Source organism: Onychostoma macrolepis, chromosome 05, assembly GCF_012432095.1.
Source record: "Onychostoma macrolepis isolate SWU-2019 chromosome 05, ASM1243209v1, whole genome shotgun sequence".
Classification (NCBI taxonomy): domain Eukaryota; kingdom Metazoa; phylum Chordata; class Actinopteri; order Cypriniformes; family Cyprinidae; genus Onychostoma; species Onychostoma macrolepis.
Genome location: NC_081159.1, coordinates 9,411,578 through 9,433,737, shown reverse-complemented (window position 1 = coordinate 9,433,737; position 22,160 = coordinate 9,411,578).

The following is a 22,160-nucleotide window of genomic DNA, read 5'->3' as shown; positions in this document are numbered from 1 at the left end:
CAGGGGTTCGATTCCCAGGGAGAGAGCTGAAATCTGAAATAAAATGTACACTTTGAATGCACTGTAAGTTGCTTTGGATAAAAAGTGTCTGCCAAATTCATTTAAAAAAAAAAAATGTAAATGTATATATTTACCTAGTATAATTTACCTACTTAATATATTATTTACCTGTTTGTTTATTTATTTATAGATTTTGGGGTCAGTAAAGCTTATTTATTAAAGTTTGTGTATTTTTTAAAGAATTCTGAAAGGACACATTAAATTGATCAAAAGTGATAGTAAAGGCATTTATGCAATGCTATAATTAATAATGTTTTTATTTCAAATAAATGCTGTTTTTAAACTTTCTGTACATCAAAAATAGTAAGCATAATTACAAGTTTATAACAAGAATTATAAGAAGTTTTTTTAGAACCAAATCAGTATATTAAAAAAAATATATAGTTTTTGTATCAAATAATTGCAGCCTTAGTGAAAATGGAGTTCACTCAAATTATTACACTGATAATATAATTTGTAATGAAAAATAACATTTTAAATTACAAAAATGCCATATAGAAACTTTCACTAGTGGAACCCACTTTCTGCGTGTCTGTGTGTGTGCGTGTGTGTGGTGGGGGATGGAGTGGATAGATGGGAGGGACCATGATTTAAACCTGTTTGAAAGCTTTCTGTAATTATACATGAATTATCCATGAAGGCCTTGATGTTAAATCTGTCTCTGTCGACGTGAGGTTTGTCTGTTAGAGGTGACAGACAGACTGTGGTTAAGCCTCTCACATCACTCTCAGGTATTTTGAGGGCTTATGCCACTAAAGGTGCACTTAAGTCTCAACACAAGTTCTTTTCATAGTTGCTGTCACTGGAAAATTGTACACGGAGCAATTAGTCTTATATGGTAAAAGACTCTGGTTAGTTCTTTGGTAATTGTTCCTGGTTTCGTATCCTGTGGGCCCCAGTTCCTCTGGCCAATGGAGCAAAGCACTTAACCCCGCTCTATTCTAGGGGGTGCCGAGGTCGACCCTTTACTCTGACCCCACTTTATATCTGTGTTTTAAAAATCGCAAGCCAAAGTAAAGAATCCCAAGTTGAATAAAAACAAATAGCGTTTGTTAAAGTAGTACCTGAAATTCCAAAAATAACGTCATAAACACATGACTTAATTATGTTTTTGTCATTTGTTTCATTACAGATTCAGAGCGTCGTATTTGCATCATTCGTTTTGGACTCCTCCAAATAGCTTGGTTCTTCTGGGATGTGTGTGATCTCTGGAGAAGACCTAGATACAAGAAACAAAGAACTCCTCTGCCTGAAGGATCCAAGTCAAACCAATCTGTTACAAGTAACATTTCATTATCTCTTCAGATACAAACCACAAGGTCCCGCAAATAGAGGCCTATTTTTCCGGCTCTGCTAATAGAATTGAATTTCACAGAGTGTAACTTAAATTAGACATTCCATAGCAGCCCTGAATGGCAGAAATAATCGGCATGGGTGACTAATTTGGCAGAGCGTGCGCTAAGTACACAAATCCCCTTTTTTCCACCCCTCGCCCGAGGTTTGCGAAGAGCGGCGCACAACCCACAGACAAAGGCAACACGCGGCTCATAAAAATTAACATAGTAAATGACCTGGAGAGGAAGGCACAATAAATAATCTGATCTTATCACCTCCGAGTATGCGTGGCATGGAATGGAGGCGTCCAATGAAAATATCCTCGTTAATCTTGCGTACCCTTGGATAAACTTCTTCACAGGAAGCCATTTCTCTGCAGAGTCTCTGGGGGTCGAGACAAGGTTGTCTACTTCTACAACTGAAATCCTTCTTTTTTTTGAAGAGGAGGAGGAGGAAGTTGAGCAAAAACTGACCGTGGCTAATTCATTTAGCCATTTGGCTAGGTTGCAACACTTGATTTTGTCAGTGCATTTAACATGCACAAACTTTTTAAAGACTTCTGGCCAGACTACAACACTTTAAAACATGGTGTTTGGACTTTTTATGACTTGCTTAAGTACGTTTTAGAAGAAAATACTTTTTCAGTCTTCTGCTTCAAAATTAAATTGTTTAATTCAATGTGTTACATGACATTTCTTCATAGTTAGTTGTGACATTTACTAGCAGATATTTTTTTCTTCAGACAGTTTTTGTTTTGTGATGAAAATATTGCTTAAATGCAGTCAATATTTAACTCGGTTGAAATGTAATTGTGTATTTTTTGCAGATGCCAGCTGTAATATTAAGTTTGTGTTGTGTCTATACATGATCTTGTGGGTAGGATGTGTTTCAGATGAGTTAATTAACCGGCTAGTGAAGCTCTTCCATTTACCGGTGTTTATTCAATGATCAGCTTCAGCTTCCCTGACATTATTGACTTATGATGGAATTATTTTGCCTGTAATTGGATGTTTTTTTGCTCAGAAAGCATTGTTAATATTTTGTGGCATTATTGTTTTCCTTTACATTTTCATCAACAGTACATATTAAAGTTGTTTAACTCTCATCATTATGCAGATTGTTTTGGTTGTCATGGGGAAATGCTTATGCAGAAATTTTGTTGATACCGTACAGTTGATGGTAGCCATTGACTTCAATAGTCTGGAAGTCAATGGCTACCAACAACTGTTTAGTTAACGGCATTCTTCAAAATATCTTATTTTGTTTTCAACAGAATAAACTCATACAGGTTTGTAACAACTTGAGGGTGAGCAAATGATAACAGAATTTTCATTTTTAGGTGAACTATTCCTTTAACAGCAAGTTATCCAGTATATTCTGTGGCGAGTTTTGTGTTGAAAACGCATGCAAATTGGATGTTCTAGTAGGTCTATTGTACTAACATAATGCGTGCGTTCTTGCCCCTCTGGGAATGGTACGTTTATGCAAGATCCTGCAACCGCTTTACAGTGCTAAATATGTACTAGAAACCACCTGAGGATGAATGTCACAGATCTCTCTATCTCAAGCCCTTCACTTCTGTGTCCCGTTGCCCTCTGAGGAACTTCAAAATAGAGTGGGCCGTGATGGTTGTCCCCATTGAGCAGGTCATATTCAGTACAGTATTCATGTCAGCCAGGAATATATGTCATTTGTCAGTGTTACAGAGGAGCTTTGAATCAGAGCTGTAGCCTCATAGCTGTGAAGGCCAGCAAATAAATCATTCAGGATACACAGTGACTCTCTCACTTTCTTACAGACACACAGAATAGCACATAAACAGAGTGATTTAGCGATTTGAGTGCCCCACTTTTGGCTTACTGAATGAGAAAGACATGAGAAAGTTGTCAAAGCAGCACCTTGCTCACTTTGGCCAAAGCCGTGGCCTTGAGGCGTTAAAGAATCACGTTCTGTTGACTGACGCTTTGTTACAGATGATTTATTGATTGATGAGAGCTCTAATTTACACAAAAGGTGCTGTCGATTTTTTTGTCTCGAGACAAGAATGAGGGCACAGCTATCCTTATTTATCTAGCATTTGGTTGGAATTCAAACACATGATTCATTTCTGAGTTTCATGGCCATGTGCTGCAGCTCAATACAGTTGTCTCTGCTTTTCAGAGTTCCTAATCTTCTTATATGGAAATAGAGGTAATTGGCCATTTATGGGACTGGCACATGCTTTATATAACTAAATTCGCTCATGAAAAAATGCAGGTGGTGGTAGCTGCATTAACATAAAATTTAAACTGAACATATTAATGTAGGTATGCTATTTGTTCAGATGTTTTCATTAAATCACAAATTCGTTAACCAATATTTCCTGAAGCGGTGCTCAACGACTCACTGAACGCTAAGCATCCTTTTGAGCTGATACTAAGAGTATTGGAGTGTAGATTTGAGTGATGTTAATAGCCAAACAGCATAAATATAAATATTTCTGGAAATATGTTCATGGACTGGTTGTGTGACAGTTTGGCTTTTACAAGTATCATTGACTAAACACGCAGACAAGTGATAATCTGAATCAGTTTTTGGAACTGGTTCATTGAAACGAACTGTTCAATAGAATCAATCCACTGAATTTTACCATTAATGTAAATTAAAGTGTCTCAGCTATCTGAGAGTTGTCTCAGTTCAGGGATGAATTTAATTGAGGAATTAAGTTAAATTAATGTAGATTAAGGCATCGTTTTGCATGAAATATATATGCTTAAATTTGAAATCCCAATTAGAGACATTAATTTGTATTTTGACCTAATACTGCTTAGTAAGTTGCTTTCAACAGCCAGAATGTTTGGTTTATCGCTCATAACAGAAATACATATTTCAATCACATATTACTGCCACCAAAGGCATCTTAAAATCATATAATGACACAGGGCTTGCATTCAGCTAACTGCAAGACTTCACTGCATGTCTCCTAATGCTCCACTAATGACCGAGCTAATTATTGACTTTGTATTTGCTTTAGCAGGTCTGTGCCTGTCTGGTGTGTGTATGTGTGAAAGAAACAGGTCTTTGTCATAACCATTAGTGAGCGATTAGGGAGCAGGTTCTTCTGCTGTTTTTATCACCTCTTGTCTGTGTGGATTACAGAATTAAAGCTCTGCCTGTCAAGAGGGAAGAGAGCGAATAACAGCGATAATTCCCATTGTCACTAGTCTTCTTCTTCTGCTCCTTTTGTATATTATGATTGCTTTACTTCCTGTAATGACATGTTGTCCTTTGAGCAGATAGGGCGTCATGTTAAATCGGGTCAAGGTTCGTCTCTTTAACATGGAAAGTTTCAAAGGCTCTGAATGGTGTAGATGGAAATATTTCAAGTGCTTTGAAACTTCTGAAGAACATCTATATGTATGTTTAACTTTTCGACATATATGTACGCTACTGGTCAAAAGTTTGGGGTCAGTATAATTATTTTTAAAGAAATTAATACTGCATTAAATTGATTAAAAGTGACATTAAAGACATTTGTAATGTTTCTATTCTAAAATGTATATTTCAAATAAATGCTATTCTTTATTTTAATGAAATTGAAGAAAATGTAGCATGGTTTCCAAAAAAGCAACACATTTTTTTTTCTTTTTTTTTTTAACACTGATAATAATAAGAAATGTTTATTGAGCAGTAAATCAGCATATTAGAATGATTTCTGAAGGATCATGTGACACTGAAGACTGGAGTAATGACTGCTTAAAATTCAGCTTCACATCACAGGAATAAATTACATTTTAAAATATATTGAAATAGAAAATTTGTATGTCAAAATATTTCACAATTTTACTGTTTTTACTGTATTGAGACATTTCTGTAGACAAGAATTTATACTAACATCTTTTGAACCTCTTAAAGATGGTCTTAAGAGACCACCAGCATTTATCATGACTACTATGTGCTTGTTTGTGGTTTTCAATGTTTCTCCAGATCAGAACACAAACCTCTTGTAGTCAGGATTAGTTACCCTCTCTTATTCAGAAGACACAAGACACTTATTCCTCCTGAGGTGCATGAATATTAATGCATTTACTTTTTAAATATTTTCCTTTTCTTCAAATGAAAGCAATCCATCTAGCTGTCAGAAGTCAAAGGAACATATGACCTATACACTGTCACCCATCTTGGTTTGTATTCTGTTTGATTTGGTTTGTCTCTCTCTCTCTCTCTCTTTCATTTTTGTAGTCTGTCAGTGTTTCCCATATACACACATACACACACACAATCTAAACGAAACCCTGTTGATGTGAAGTTTAGGGGCGATCAGCAGAAGGTGCTGTTGTTTGGTGAAAACTGGCATGCTTTTGACTTCGAGATGTTGCTGTAAACAGCACGTGATGTCAGCTGTGTGACAATAGACCTAGATGAGGCACAAACTTTTTATCTGGAGCGACTTGATTCAGGGACAGCCCTGACGGTGCAACCTTGAGTGCTTTCCTCAAGGGCAGTGTGGTGATAGAGCAGGAATGTGATCTTGGTAACTTTCCAGCTCCTGAGTCACCACTATTTGGAACAGAACCTGTAACATTTGTGTTGATTTAACCACTGCAGGACACAAAGTGCTGTTGTACTGATTTTCTACCCACACCATGAACCTAACACATCTGACTCTCTTCCAGACTCCAGCCACTGGAATGCCACACCAATTTTTGAATATCATCCACAATATCTGACCTTAATGCTGTACTTCAGCTATACAGTAAAACAGTATGAATTAGGCTTTGTCTATGGACACTTTTACCTAATTAAACCATTTTTAAAACAAAATTTTCCAAAAGTTTAACAAGGTCCAACAGTTGACATACAGTACATCACTTGAGAATTCTGTTTTTCTTTCTTCTTTCGTTTCCTTTGTTGCTGTTGTTAATAGTTCTGCCACAGTGTTATCACATCTCAATTGTGTTGTGTTTAATAACTTTTCTGTGATTCATTTTTAGGCTTCAAATGACAGACTTGCATTTTAAATATGCTTAATACATACAAAACAATCAAACATACTGTACACATACATACACACACATACAAAACATAAGATATTTTTTTTGTAAGAATTTTGTATATACATATGCAGAATTTGAAATGATGCACAGTAGAAGTACTGAAGTGTGTTTTGTTAAATATTTAAAGGGGTAATCGGATGCAAAATTCACTTTACAAGTTGTTTGAACATAAATGTGTGTTGGAAGTGTGTGCACACATCCATCCTATAATGATAAAAATCCACGCAGTGTTTTTTTTTTGTTTTTGTTTTTTTAAATCCCCTTTCTCAAATCAGGCTGTTCTGAGATTGCTGTCAGAATGACGTAGTTCTGCACAGGCCCCTCCCACGATTGACATCAGTCCGCCTGTCATCAGTCCGACATTGTGTCTTGCAATGACAATAAAAGCTATTCTATTCTATTAGCTTATACATAGATATTGCTATACTGGCTTGTTATTTTGGTTAATTAGATATCTCCATTAATTATGGCATATTTAGAAGTCATTAAACATTGTTATACCATCACCAATGTTATTGCACACATACACAGATCTATAAACACACTCTTACCCAAAAGATAATTAAATTTACTTTTAATTATAAGCAACATTCTTACTAGTAATGGTAATAAAACTGCTAGAGTCTTACTAGTAACAATTATTTTTGTAACAAATTGCATAAGCCTAAATATGCCTAAAATTCTTCACTTCTGCATTGTTACCAGTCGACTGACTTGCAGCTATGTTGATATAGCCTGTTTCTGTAGTTTTCGTAACCAGAAGGAAAAGACCTTTTGATCTGAAGCTGTTTGTATTCTCTTAATTATAATATTCTCTTTTAATTATGAGCTTTGGAACGCAGTTGAGGGATTTATTCATCAAGCTCTTTTCCTTGGGATTTCTATGAAATAATTTTGTGTCTTGCACTGCTCTGAATTATACATGAAACCAAATGTCGTGAACTCCAGCGTGACACACTTTGAGTTCTGACACTTGTTTTTGTAACGAGGTCACCTTGTCATGCTCCTTTCATATCTGACATCTTAAGACACACGTTAGATGTTTAAGAGACTGTGCACATTAAATATGAAGCTTTATATCAGGTGTTTTGTTTATAATAGTAGAGGTTCTGTCTGGAGTTTGAGTGTCATGTGTTCTGATTGACTCTGAACACTTTACAGTGGGATTTGAATTAATCTCTTTTCCTCTTAAAAGAGTTTCCTCTTTTAAGTGTTAGTTTCTTTTTATTCACACACATTTGCTGCACACAGGCCACACACGCTCACATTTTGAATTCATCTGAAGTAATATTTCTTTGCTGTTTCTTTGCCTACACACACACACTCTTTCTCCCTCTCAGTGCGTTTATTTTGCACACTAACTGATCCATTCTGCCTCTCTTATGACTGTCAAAATATTTGAGCTCGCCGGGTGTTTAAGAGAAACTCATAGGGCCGCCCAGTAATGTCCCACTTGACTTGCCATCAATGTGAACCGAATCAAAGCATGAATCTGTTGTGAGTCTGGCCTCCACATCTGGAGTGTGTGATACAGGGAATGAGTGGAAATGACAGCCTGTTTAATTAAAGCCCATATTTCTCACTTCAATGTATTAAGCATTAAATATTTGGGAGGGTTAGGTTTTATAGTTTATGGCTATAGGTTTATGTATGTATACAACCGAATTTAGCTGCAGTGTGTACGTGGCCTATGTAAGCCTGGACAACAAAACCAGTCATAAGGGTCAATTTTTTTGAAATTGAGATTTATACATCATATGGAAGCTGAACAAATAAGCTTTTCTATCGATGTATGGTGTGTTAGGATAGGACAATATTTGGCTGATATGCAACTATTTGAGAATCTGAGGGTGTAAAAAAATCTAAATATCAAGAAAATTGCATTTAAAGTTGTCCAAATGAAGTCCTTAGCAATGCATATTACTTATCAAAAATGACATTTTGATATATTTACAGTAGGAAATTTACAAAATATCTTCATGGAACATGATCTTCACTTAATATCCTAATGAGTTTTGGCATAATAGAAAAATCGATCATTTTGACCTATACAATGTATTGTTGGCTATTGCTACAAATATACCAATATATTTCCCTGTCTATATACCGTGTGTGTGTGTGTGTGTGTGTGTGTATATGTATATATATGTACACTCCAGTCTTTGGTGTCACGTGAGCCTTCAGAAATTATTCTGATATGCTGATTTGGTGCTCAAGAAACATTTTGTATTTTTATCAATGTTGAAAACAGTTGAAGCAACCGAAACCATGTTTTTTTTTTTGTTTGTTTGTTTTCTTCAGGATTCTTTGAGGAATATAAAGTTGAAAAAAAACTTTTTTTGTAAATTAAAATTTTTTACTGTCTCATTTGATCAATTTAGTGCATCCTTCTTTTTCTTTTCATTTTTTAATCTTACTTCAAACTTTTGAATCATAATGTATCATGATTTTAACAAATCACAACTTTTTTTAACATTGATAATAAGAAGAAATGTTTCTTGAGCACCAAATCAACATATTAGAACTGTAATTTTTACCGTGTTTTTGATCAAATAAATACAACCTTGGTGAGCATCAGTTTCAAAACAATGTGTGTGTGTGTAAATATAATCATTTTAAATTGCTTGCCTTATTCTATTTTTGCTTTTTCCCTTCTCCACCTCCTTTTGGGACAATATGTTTTACTCTTGACCTTTGGCTGATATATATATAATGTTACATATCTCAGAGCCTGAGTGGATGTCCAGAGTGGCTTTAGCAATAACACTGGAAGATTGCTTACATTAGCAGGAAGTCTCTTGCCCTTAGATCAAACTTTATAAGCACACTGAAGTGTCCCGGTTTTCCCATAGACTCTGCTGTCCTCCCAGTCCCCCCTCATTCAAACAGATGATTGTATGAAACCTGTGTAAACTCTGACAGTATTGCAATCTCAGCACTTATTTTTAACATTTCTCTGGAAGTCAAAGGGAGCAATTGCGTTTGTTTATCTGAGTGTGTTAATATTTTCACCTCCATGTACTTATAGTCTATTTATTATTCTCTGCATGAAGAGAGGTTTAATGAAGACATGAGAAATTAATGACACTGAGCCCTCGCTGGATTGTTCAATGTAGAACAAGGAAACTCTTCTGTTTCTTGTGCCCTCTCTTCTTGTTAACAAACATATTGATAGTCCAATTTACAAAAGCTGTATTAAGACACATTAAGTCATGTAAAATTTAGGATATGGAGACTTAGTCCAAACTTTTAAAGTGCTCAAATATACTGTAAAATTCTGCTGCAATAAAAACTAAATCCTCTGTACAATCTCTAAATACATTTGGACTCAAAATGGACATTACTGCATTTACTTCATTAATGAGTAATGCATTGCAAAAATGTGCAAACTTGTATTTGATCTATTCATTGAATTAATTTTTTTAAACTCTCACTTGGGATTCATATATTTCAATTGGTTGGGCAGGGGCTACGTGCTGACTGACCATATAAGCCAAGTGTTATTTCTCTGTTAGCACAAGCCCCTTTCTACTTCCATCCCGGAAGAGTGCAATGGACAGACGAGGGAGGATCAACATCGAGAATGATGAATGTCTTTAGACGGAAGAGTCATGCAGGGTGTCCTTGACTTTAATCAAAACTATTTGTTGTTTTTTTTTTATCCTTTCCTTTCCTTTCTTTTTCTTTTTTTTTTTTGGGGTGAGATGACTTTAACAATATTATTCATCAGTGAAAGTGGGCTGTGCTGTGTTTCAGTGCTGTGTGCTACGTTTCAAAGTAATTTTGTGTTTGTTAGAAATATGGTGGGATTTTCCAAAGATGCTACGTCCAGAAACTTATGCTGCTTAATAAAAAATAAAAAAATAAATAAAAAAACACTTTACAATTAATAATTTAGTAGATGTTTAAATGACTTAAAATAAAACAGAGGCAACTCAACAAAGCATTAAAGATATATTAATACACATTTATTTGTTTGTTGGATCAAAAAAATAAAAATAAAAATACCAGAAATACCGAAAATCAAATTTCATATAAACACCCAAACATACCTATCCAAGCAAACGTTTCTTCTATGGAACACAAAAGTAGATGCATGAGAACTGAGAGGGTGATGGTTGCATCCAAAAGTATAAAAGTATCATAAATATATAGTCCATATCATTCATACGCTCCATTCTGAATACTGTTAGAGTGGATCCAGTATCCCAAGATAAAGTAGTAGACTAAAATGTACTGAATACACCTTTAATTATACAGAGGGACTTGTAAAACAGACCATATCATTTTCTCATTTATCTCAGCCTCTCGATATTTAATATGTGAAAGAATGTCTACCTGGTTCAGAAGATTATGACCTTATGTGGTTTGTTTCTGGCATTTCCATTTCAGTGACTGTATAAATAGCACAGGTCCAATTAAAGCATCTGACCAACATCTGATGTAAACAGAAATTAATGGAGGAAGCCAGGAAACACTTGACCCGCAGTATTTAACGGTCAGAAGTTTGATTTATCAAGTACATCAGCAAGCCAGAAGTAGAAATATGATGAATATGGAAGATATTACCATTGTAATGTTGCCATATATATATTGTCAGTGCATAGCCTTGATGAACATGGGATCTGCTTATCTATATCAGTATCTAAACAGAGCAAGGATGATTTATGTGGCCTCAATATGAGATAACTGTTTATCAGGACAAAACTATGGGAGGACTGTTATATAAACGCCAAAAACACTCCACGCACATCTTTTTTTTTTTTAATACAGCCTCAGAGTTTCCACAGACAGGAAAGCGCCACAAGTTGAGAAATTCCCACGTTTGTCAAACTGAACCTCTACAGGCTGCATTTTTGAGCCACAGTCATTGGTTTAATGTCATTATTTTTCTCCCCTGTGAGTTTCATTTGGCTGTCTTCGTGAAAAGATCAGTGCTGTTTAGTTCTGACAAAGTTCACTTTAATGTTAATCAAAAACGACAGCAATCTGCAAGAATCATTGAAATAAAATAGCAGTTCATCATCCTATATTTATGTAATACCACAAAAGATTAGTTCCTCCCCAAAATGTTATTAGAAATAATTTTTGAGTAAACTAGTCCTTCAAAAAAATCATTTTATTGTGGTTTGCAAGCAACATTATTCCTAATAAGCACATTATAGGACACACAAAAAAACAAAAAAAACATCTCGTGATAAAATGCGGTCTGGGACAATATTTCTGGCAGCACATGTATTTTCTAATCTGTTTACTTTGAACAGCAAATCTACATACTGTCAAAGAGTGTCAAGACCATATCAAGCAGAGAAAATCCAAGCCGGAGGAGGGCAGGTGGAAAAATGGAGGTGTGTTCCCTTGAACAAACACTCATGGTGAAGGGGTCGGCTTGCCAGGGCTTGACAAACAAATGACAGGAAATGACAGACTTTGAGGAAACACCTCAGCGAGACCTGATGCTAATCGGAGAAAGACTGTGGATGTGGCAGCCCTGCTATCACCTATCTTTCAGCACTGGAGGCAACTCATATGGAGAGAACGCTTTACATCCTTGTCATTTTGAACAAACAACACCTCCAAACACCAGATAGGACACCATTGTCAGCTCTGTCTGATCTGATCTGTCCATCAATCGGTGGTGTGTTTGTGTGTGTGTGTGTATGTGCGTGTGCGTGTGCATGCGTGTGTGTGAAGAGGGAATTAGGGGAAGGAAACTGGCAAGGTTGAATAATAAGAAAAGCACAGATGCTAGACGTGCCCACCTGTTCATAAACTAATTAATCACAAGACTTATGATGCTATACTGTCTGTAAAGGAAGGATGATACCACTTTTCTTTTCAATCCAAAACCATGAACTATGAAGGTCATTTTTGCTGTATTGATACTAATATTAATACCTTGATCAAATGAACCATTTTTGCAAGGATTACATTTGTAACTACAGCCAATCGTTATTATATTTGTAATTGAAAATTAAGCATTTAAACAATTAAACATATCAGAAGATTTTTGGTAACACTTTATTTTAAGGTCCAATTCTCGCCATTTACAAACCATTAATTTGCCTCAATAAACTCCTAACTTGCTGCTTATTTATAATTAGTAAGGTAGTTGTTAAGTTTATGTATTGGGTAGGATTAGGGATATTGAATATGGTCATGCAGAATATATGCGTTAAGTACTAATAAACAGCTAATATGTTAATAATAGGCATGCTAATAAGCAACTACTTAATAGTAAGAATTGGTCCTTATACTAAAGTGTTGCCATATGTTCTGATTTTGTTTATCATTTATTGTTTATAGTTTAACATCAATAACAGAAAATGAGCTTAAATAATAATAACAGAATAAATAATAATGTTATTAACCGAACACTTGTGTAACTGTAAGAAAAGCTTTCATCATTTGCATGCAGTCCTCATCTTGGGGCATTGGTAGTTTAGGGTTGGACCCTGCTTGCAATGTGCAGCATAACGTGAAAGTGTGTGTGGGAGGCCCAAGTGCCTCTCCTAATTCAATCATCCCCTCCTCTCAGCTTGCTTTTTTATTCCAATTTGATTAGCAGAGCTAAAGCCATCACGATTTCGCCCAGACAAAATGAATGCTTGTATTAATCCCGCAATTTCCATTTAAAATGCGGAGCATTGACTTGATTAATAAGGGGGCCAATACTGAATAATTACGCCGCAAACATCGGCTATGGGCAAGAGCGCAGCTGGGGTTGCTTACAGATACCCTATGGGATCTCAGAGGGGTCAAACCAAAGCATTGGCCATGACTGAGGTGATGAATCAGTTAGCCAATCTTTTCGACAATTAACAAGCTGCGGCCCCTGTATTAATTTGCCACCCCTGGAGTGGAGCCTGGTCAGATGTGTCAGGGTCAAGGGTTAGAGGTCGAGAGCACAGGTCAAGCCCACTGATTTGCCCTGGCAAAATCGAGAGCGGAAAATAAGCACATTACATCGAAATGCATTACCCAACCGGAGCTTACCGTATCAGATGGTTTGCAAATTAACATCAGCGTATGAACGGGTGAGCTGAGGAACATGAAAGGGAGCGTTCAGAGAACGTTTAATTAGTGGTGATCAATCTAGGTGCACTGTGTTTGAGCATTCAATAAAGTGGAATCGATGGCTGCGAGGACAAACAAAGCAGGTGTTCTTAGCGGAGGGATTATAGGTTAACATTTATTCGGAAGAGATATTGTAATGCTCGACCTGCCAGATGTAATATTAAACCGTGCAATCCATCGCCATCCATTACAAGTGTCCCATTGATCCTCCACCCATCGACGTTTTGCTTTACCAAGGTGTGTTTCGTTCCATCTTGCCTGCTTTATCGAATGCTTCCTGCCTTGTTTTGATAGGCGCTTTGTAGACGGGCTGCTCTTTTGCACGCCACACGTGTCCTCCTCGTGCATTGAACTCTTCAGGAACCCCTTGTCGTACAATATAGCCACTGTGGCTCGGTGATTATAATGATTACAATGTACACACTGGTGTAATGTCACCATTCTTTCTCCACTTAATGGCCGAGGTTCAAGTAGAGTTCAAATCCCTTCACACTTTGTGGCAATCACCTCACCAGGGTCAAAATTCGAGCTCACGGGCCATTTTTCAATAATGCCGTCGTGATCGTCAGCGTTATTGACCTCGACTGGGCTTTTTCCTTACATCAGAGCGCAAGCTTCAAAGATGCAGGGTTGTCTCAAGGTTAATTCTGGACAAAACAGTGCAGAGAGTTGTCAAAACGAACATTATTTGAAGGTAGCTAGGCTTCCCGCTTGGGAATAGGTCGACTTTTATGTCAGAACGAAAGCATTCCCACATGTTTGAAAGTATGCTTAATGCTCCTGGGATCGTGTTTCGTGGCAGCCTCCTAAAACCTGCTGCATCGCTCATTGTTAAACGCTGTCTGTGGGGGAAATTAGCCCTGACACTGTTTTTATTATGAAAACACAGTTTAGATGGGCCCAGCCTCCCAACTTTACAGCTTTTAAATAGCACTTCTCTGTAAAACTATCCCAGTGTCTCTGTGCCTCCCTTTCACTCTCTCTCACTCTCTCTCTCTTTCCCTGTGAGTGGCTCTTGCCAAATAGGGGCACATATGTTTCTCTGTAATTAAAGCTCTTGTTATACAGTGCTGCTCCCTTCAAGTAGAAATGATTAACTAATGGAGCGATTGAGGGGAAATTAATAGTTATCTCTTCCTGTCATTCCCCCTCCCGTGTTTTCTGTTAAACTCGCCCTGTGTTGAGATACCAGAGCACTTTTGTGCGGAGAAATCGATAAGCAGTTTGTGAAGGTGACAATATCCGTGTTATACTGTACGCAGGTGTGAAAGCATGAAATTAAACACAGTGTGTTCCAAAAAAGTATTTGAACACTTAAGCCACACTTGAGCCAAATGTATATCCCTGTGCAGCTTCTGAGATGTTCTCAGAACTAACTTATCAACTATTATTTTCTACCGGGTCTCATGGCATTTACGTACCTGGGTGCACTTTTTAGCGTGACATGAAATACGTACCAATAAGTACATATCACTGCAGTTTCCAAAATAAATGAACACTTTCTCAAAGATTTACAGAGTTGCGATTAATAAAGAGTAATTTTCGCACAATTACTTGAAGAATATCATGCTATGACTTCAAAACAATATTAATATGCTGGGAGATTTGAAAACTGATGCTTTTGAACGTTAGCATCGCACACATCCAGCTTCATATTTATGGGTTTTCATAAATGACAAGTTTGTTCGGTAGTTCACGGAGTACGGAGATGGACTTAGGAGACGAGAAGCACCGGTTCGAATCCCGCAGTTAAAATCTGCGTAAAAGGAAGTTCAAATGGCACAGTTGCATCAGCTAATACGTTTTTATGTCAGTTTTGCATTTGTTAACACTATCGGGTAGGTTTAGGGCTGGATTTGGTGTAGGGCATATTTCCAACACAATAGAGCAGGGCTCCTCAAATCTGGACCTCGAGATCCACTTTCCTGCAGAGTTTAGCTGTAGCCCTAATCAAACACACCTGAGCATGCTAATCAATGTCTTCAGGATCATTAGAAAATCACAGACAGGTGAGTTTGATCAGGGTTGGAGCTAAACTCTGCAGTGGACTGGACCTCCAGGGTAAGATTTGAGGAACCCTGCAATAGAGCATTAACCTTTGGCGACAGTCCCCGGATATTTGAATTCTGAACCGCTGCAATACTAGTAACTGAAGCAACGTAATAAAAAAACAGCAATACATACCAATATCTACATAATAAAAACGTGCCAGGGTTTACATATTGAACCTGTGTTTTAGCGCCACTAAGTGGACATTTATATTTGAAACTGCGTTGAAACGTGCAGCAAGGTACGTAAAACGGTGTCGCACAAAAAGTGCGCAGAGGTACATATTTTTATGAGACCAGGTTGATTATTTTTAATCAACAGGTCCCAAGGTCATTTGTAGTGGATCATTGAAGGCAATTTATTTTATAATTTTTTTTATCTGCATTTTGACAAGTATATACTTTAATTTTACCTTAATATTCTTTTTGTGAAATGTTTAGCTTGAAAACTGAACTGTGCTCGTGCTTTCATCTTTTAAATTAAATGCCACTGGTTTTGATATTTTGTTATATAATGCAGTGAAACGTATACGTGAAGACTTCAGATGCAAAAACCTGAGTCCATCTGAGATTTTTCTTTTACATGAGGATTTTTATCAGAACATTTTTCAAAATAAGGCATTTAATATCTGACTAATAACATTTGCTTTGCCGTTAAAGTGAACCTAAACATAGGAGCCTGATAAAAATGCTCATTTAAAAGAAGAAAATCTCAGAAAAATCTCAGACAGACTTAGAAATTTTTGCATCTGAAGTCTTTACATTTTGACTAAAGTGTCTAAATGTTTTATTTATTTTTATTTTTTTGTAAGAACAGACATTTATATACATACAAGGTTTTCCACCAAATTAGGCTGCACAACTGTTTTCTACATGGGTAGAATAAATTCTGAAGGATAATATGGCAGTGAAGGTTAGAGTAATGGCTGCTAGAAATTCAAATTTACCATCATATAAATAAATTACATTTTAAAATACATAAAAATAGAAAACTTGTAATACGAATTCACAATCTGACAGTTTTTACAGTGTTTTTGATCAAACAAACACAGCCTTAGTGAGCAGACTTCTCTCAAAAACATAAAAACCCTTACTAAACTCCAAACTTTTGAATGTTAACGTATGTCCTTGTGTTTTGATTGACAGGATAAGCTTTGCATGCTCCTCCCAAACATTCATTTAGAGCTCCTTTTCTGACAAATTATGTGGGCAGTGTTAGATAAATAGCTTTGCTTTCTGACAGATATTTGTTATGCGAGTCTGCCGACCTACAGCACATCACTTCATGGCTCTTTTAGTGATTTTTAACGTTTTGTCTTCAATTCTGATTCCTTTTTTTCCCCCTTAAATTTACCCAGATTAAACATCTTTGACTGAGCCAGCTGTTGAAGAACCGCCACATCACAGCAAGTTCACAAATAAAACAGGCAGAAAAAAAATCCAGCCAGAAGCAAACAAAGTAGCACAAACAACATATGCTTATACTCTCATGATTTAAGGAGCGGTTCCTCTCTAATACATCTTATCACAGCTGAGTGACACGCTCTGCAACGGTGGCATTTCTCCCATCTGCCAGTGTTGAGCCTACACACTCATTACGAGGCGGAGTGAGACAGCACTGTTGCACCCTGGGTGCATTCACATGTGTGTGTGTGTGTGTGTGTGTGTGTTCGAGACGAGCGAGATGGGTTGTTGGTATCGATCACTTGCATACACAAACTCACTTCCACACCAAATTCTCTCATTGGGATGTGGAACGATCCTTCAGTGTTCCACTCATCTTACCAGACCCCCTCCTCTTTCCGACACGGCGCTCCACAGCTCTTGGTCTCTCTCTCTGTGGGACTGGAAGGCGTAGGGATATCAGGAGGATCTGCAGAGGAGAATGGGGTCAGTCTTGTACTGGCGGTCCCGAAAAGGCCTTAAGCCTGGCTCAAGGGGGCTTATGCTGATACCTTGACCTTTCTACCAGGGACTACATTTCACACTGAAATTACCATTACCATGTGGCTCTCCCCTGAGGTCCGCCGTCAAGTTCCCTCCTCTGGGGTTAAAAGTCATCATGGCATGATACCCGCCTCGCATGCTAAATGACCGAGACACATGTTAACCATGGAGTGGACCCCACTGCCAGCAAAATCCCCATTCAATGCTGCATGGACTCACCTAAGAGAGCTGATGTTGAATTGATTAATATTTGGCCTAGGCAGGGATGGACTGGCCATAGGGAGCACTGGGACTACAGGATGGCTGGTCAGCATATGGGCTAGATGCTGTTGAATAATTTAATAATAAAAGTTCCAAAAGGAGGTTATTGAAGCAATACCATAATTCTACTTGCACAAAAAAGTGTGAAGAGCAATAATAATCTGAAGATCATTTTTACATTGGAAATAATTAGTTTAGTGCATTGGAAATCTTCTACTGATGTTAAATGGTCTTCATAGAACCATACAGTAATTTACAGTAAACCATACAATATTTATAATAAAAGAGGTATAAATATATTTGAATTGAATATTGTTATAAACAAACCAAAAAAAATAATTGAACTCTTAACGCTGAAAAAAAACAAACAAAAAAAACCCAATAATTTATTTTATTCTCGATGACAAATTACTAGTCTAATTTCATTTTTAAAAAAATGTTTGAAACCTCCTATACCCCCAACCTCATAATGTAAAATGTTAAATTACATGTTTTGTTTGTTTTAATACATTTGGCAGACACTTTTATCTAAAGTGACTTTGAGGTATAATGGGGTCATTCTCTACAGTCAGTTGGGCTACGGCAACATTATGATTGTTTTGTGTGGCATGTGGTAGTTTAGTATGTGATATGTATGTCTGTATGTATTTATTTATGACTGTGCACACTTCTGATGTTGTTCAGGGCTGTTGTTAATGCTATCTTAATTAGGATTTAAAAGGGCACTGGTCTTATAAAATGCTTGGTGTGAATGTATCTTCTGAGATAATCTGTAAATATATTGCCATTAACTTCAAAATGGTAAGTCTGTTAGCTGAGGCTGATGTTGAGATTCAGGTAATGGCATCTTTACCTTCCTCTGGTGCTGTACAGTCAGTTGGAGTGCCTCCACTGCATTGGATAGACATGAGGAAATGAGAGGTTGTGGGGTGGCCACGTCAAACACAAACACACACACACCATTTACTGCTGGTTTATTTGTTTTTAATTCTCTCCCAGGTGGGGGCAATCAGAAAGCAGTGACAGCTGTCATTCTGACATGACCTCCAATGAGCACTGAGTGGTTGTGGCATGATAATTGTGATGGGTGAGTGTGAGTGAGAGAAACTATTACACCCCTGAGGGCATGATGCCAGTGTGCATTGGTGCCACTTGCCAGCAATTCAAAGTGACAGAGTGCCAAACAAACAAGCATATGAACCCAGGTGGATGTGACATGCAGCCATTAACACTTACTGTATGCTGTCTGATCAGAGCACACTGTATAAGACTGTATATGAATATGAGATAATACTTGTGTTGTATTGTCACATTAGAGCATTCAACGTTCACAGGAGAACAGATATTAAACAAATTAATCAATGTTCATTTTATCACCTCATGACATATTTTCACATAATTATATTTTTTGTTCACAACGGCTCAAAGAAAGTGATGTGAAAAACTGTCATCACATCTTATTTGTACAAATATAGAATCACACAATTGTGGCAGGAATCAATGTTTATTCATTCAACAGATCACTGCTCTTTCTAGCACACACGCATATTTCTTTTTATTTTATTTTTTTATTCATCATCATGATGTATCATAAGACCTTAATAATGCAACAATAATGTAATTCAACTGACATTCATGTATTTATATACATATACATTATATACAAAAGTTTTATTTTATTTTTGTTTTTTGTTTTTTTGGTGAAAGCAATACGTAATAAATAATACATTAAACTGATCAAAAGTGTGAGTAAATACATGTATAATGTTACGAAAGATTTGTATTTATAATAAATGCTGATCTGCTGGTCTTTTGAACTTTCTGTTCATCAAAGAATCATGGGGATTTAAAATGTATCCATTCAGGTTTCCATAAAAAATATTAAGCAGCACAACTGTTTTTGACACTTATAATAATAATAAATGTTTCTTGAGCACCAAATAGGCATATTAAAATGATTTTTGAAGGAGAACGCTTTGCCATCACAAGAATAAATTATACTTTAAATTAAAATTATTATTATTATTTGTAATAATATTCCACAATATTGCTGCTTTTACAGTATTTTTTATCAAATAAATGCAGCCTTGATGAGCATAGAAGACCTCAAAAACATTTTTGTAAAAATCTGAATGGTAGTGGATCGTTTTTTTATTTATTTTTTATTTTTTTATACAGTTTATGTATTTGTAAAGATTATTTTTATTTGGGTCATGTATTTATAATTTGTGTATATGAAATTACAAAAGCTTAATTAGAATTTCATTGCATTTTTTTTTTAAAGAGATAAAACAAACAAACAAAAAAACACAACAAAATATATAAATATCGATTTAATTGGAATTGTAAATTAACAAATGACATATTTAATTGTATATTTATTTAATTAGATCATTTATTAATTTACAATTCCAATTAAATCAATATTTATATATTATAAATTTTTGTTGTGTTTTTTGTTTGTTTGCTTGTTTGTTTTATCTCTTTTCTCATCTAGGAACTGAGAACTGAGCAAAGTCTATGAATGCAATGCCCCTGCATGCACATTTCTGTTCCATTGTCTCGTTGCTAATCTGCAGGAGTTGAGTTTAGTCGAAGCTTTGTGTGGATGGCTGAGAGACAGACAAAGGCAGCGAGGTAAAGGCTTGAAACTTTGTCTCAGGAGGAGAGAGAGCGTATCCCCACAAATCAGCCCAGACTGGTCTGATGACTGGGGTCATCTCTCAGTTCAGCGCTTCCACTGGGAGAGGTTGTTGGTGGGCCACGGATGTGTTAAACCACAGGAAAAGGTGATGTGGTAAAAAACAAGAGAGGGCAAAAAACACTTTCATCTGTTGGTATTCCACTGATGTTTCAGCTGGAAAGCAGACCCAGGAGATGTGTATGTGTAATTGGGCTGGTGTACGCTGCATACAAACACACACCCGCACCCACACACATCTTGGCCAGCTGCTACAAGCGATGAACCCTGAGTGAGGTGAGCGTGAAAATGGGACGATAAGCCCAGCCTCTGTTATTGACCTCCTTCTGTCTACCTGCCGTCATTCATATGAATGTGTGCACTTGCCTACACTACAGAATCCATACCAAGGCTCTCGCCCTCCTAAAACGATTATATGTCAGCAGTAACCCCCCCCAATCAGACTGTGAACTCATCGCTCCCATCTGGAGAATTATGCAAGAAAAAACGCTACTCTCACCTGACAGCGTGGCTCAGCCCACCGCCGCAAACGGCTGCCGGTCATGTGATAAGTCGACCCTGACCAGTTCAAAGCTGATTTGGCGACAGGCTGATTGCTGGCAGCTAATCATTTTAGCAACACCTATGAGCAGGGGGCACGGCTCCAGTGAGAAAAGTTTTTCCTGTTTTGCCTTCTTCTTTCTCTCTTCCTGCTCTCCTGTCTTACTGCTGGCCTTCCGCCGATGAACTCGGAGTGAACCCGGCTATGTTATTTATATATTTCATGTCTTCTTCCTTGCTTTTTTCCGAGAAATTTGTTATTCAGCGGAGCTCCGCATTGTTCTGCAGGCCTTGCCGCAATAGGTGATGTGCACAAGGTTACCTTTTGAACCGGTCTATCATTATAAGCCTGACTTCTTTCAAAGCATTTCAAGGAGTGGATAGGGATTTGAAATCTTTATTAGCGCAACAGGGCTAAAAGTGATTAAGCCAGAGTTTTTCGAAGTTCCCCTTCCATCTGAGATATTTATGAAGTCATTAGTGGCTCCGTCTAAAAAGCTGATCTGCAATCAGATCTCTGGATTAATGATTACACATCTCAACAAGTCGCAAGTAAGCGAAATCCCAAAACTGATTTGGAATCATTGGAAAGCTGGCAATCAATAGACTGTCAGTAACCGACTGTAACGGGAGAATGGCAGTCTAGCTTACAGCTGTACAGAAATCCCACAATTCTCACTCACTCATTCCTCCAGAGTTCTGCATACTCTATAATGAGCTCTCTAACGGCACGGAGAGAGAAAAGGAAAGAGGGGAAAAGGAAACAAGGGATGCTCTCTCCTCTGTCATTCCGACTGCATTAGGATGGGCTCCCCGGCTGGCTTCCCGTCTTATATCTATATCTAGCATGCAGATCCCCACTATAAGAGTTCACCCGAGGGTTTTCTTCTTTCCAACTTGTACTTTTAGCATTGTAGCCTCACAGATTCTCTAATTCAGTCATTCAACGTGCAAATACGTTTTATCTCTCTTTAAGAAGCGTTCGGTAGTCTCGTGTATATGTAAGATATCACTGCGTATTTCACATAGCAAAGGAGTAATGTTTGCTCACCGAGCAGCAAATTAAAGAGACATGAAGCTGGATGCGGCACAGCGGGTCTCAGGGAAAAACAGCCCGTCGATTCTTATGTCTTTAAATGAGCATCTCGCATCCCA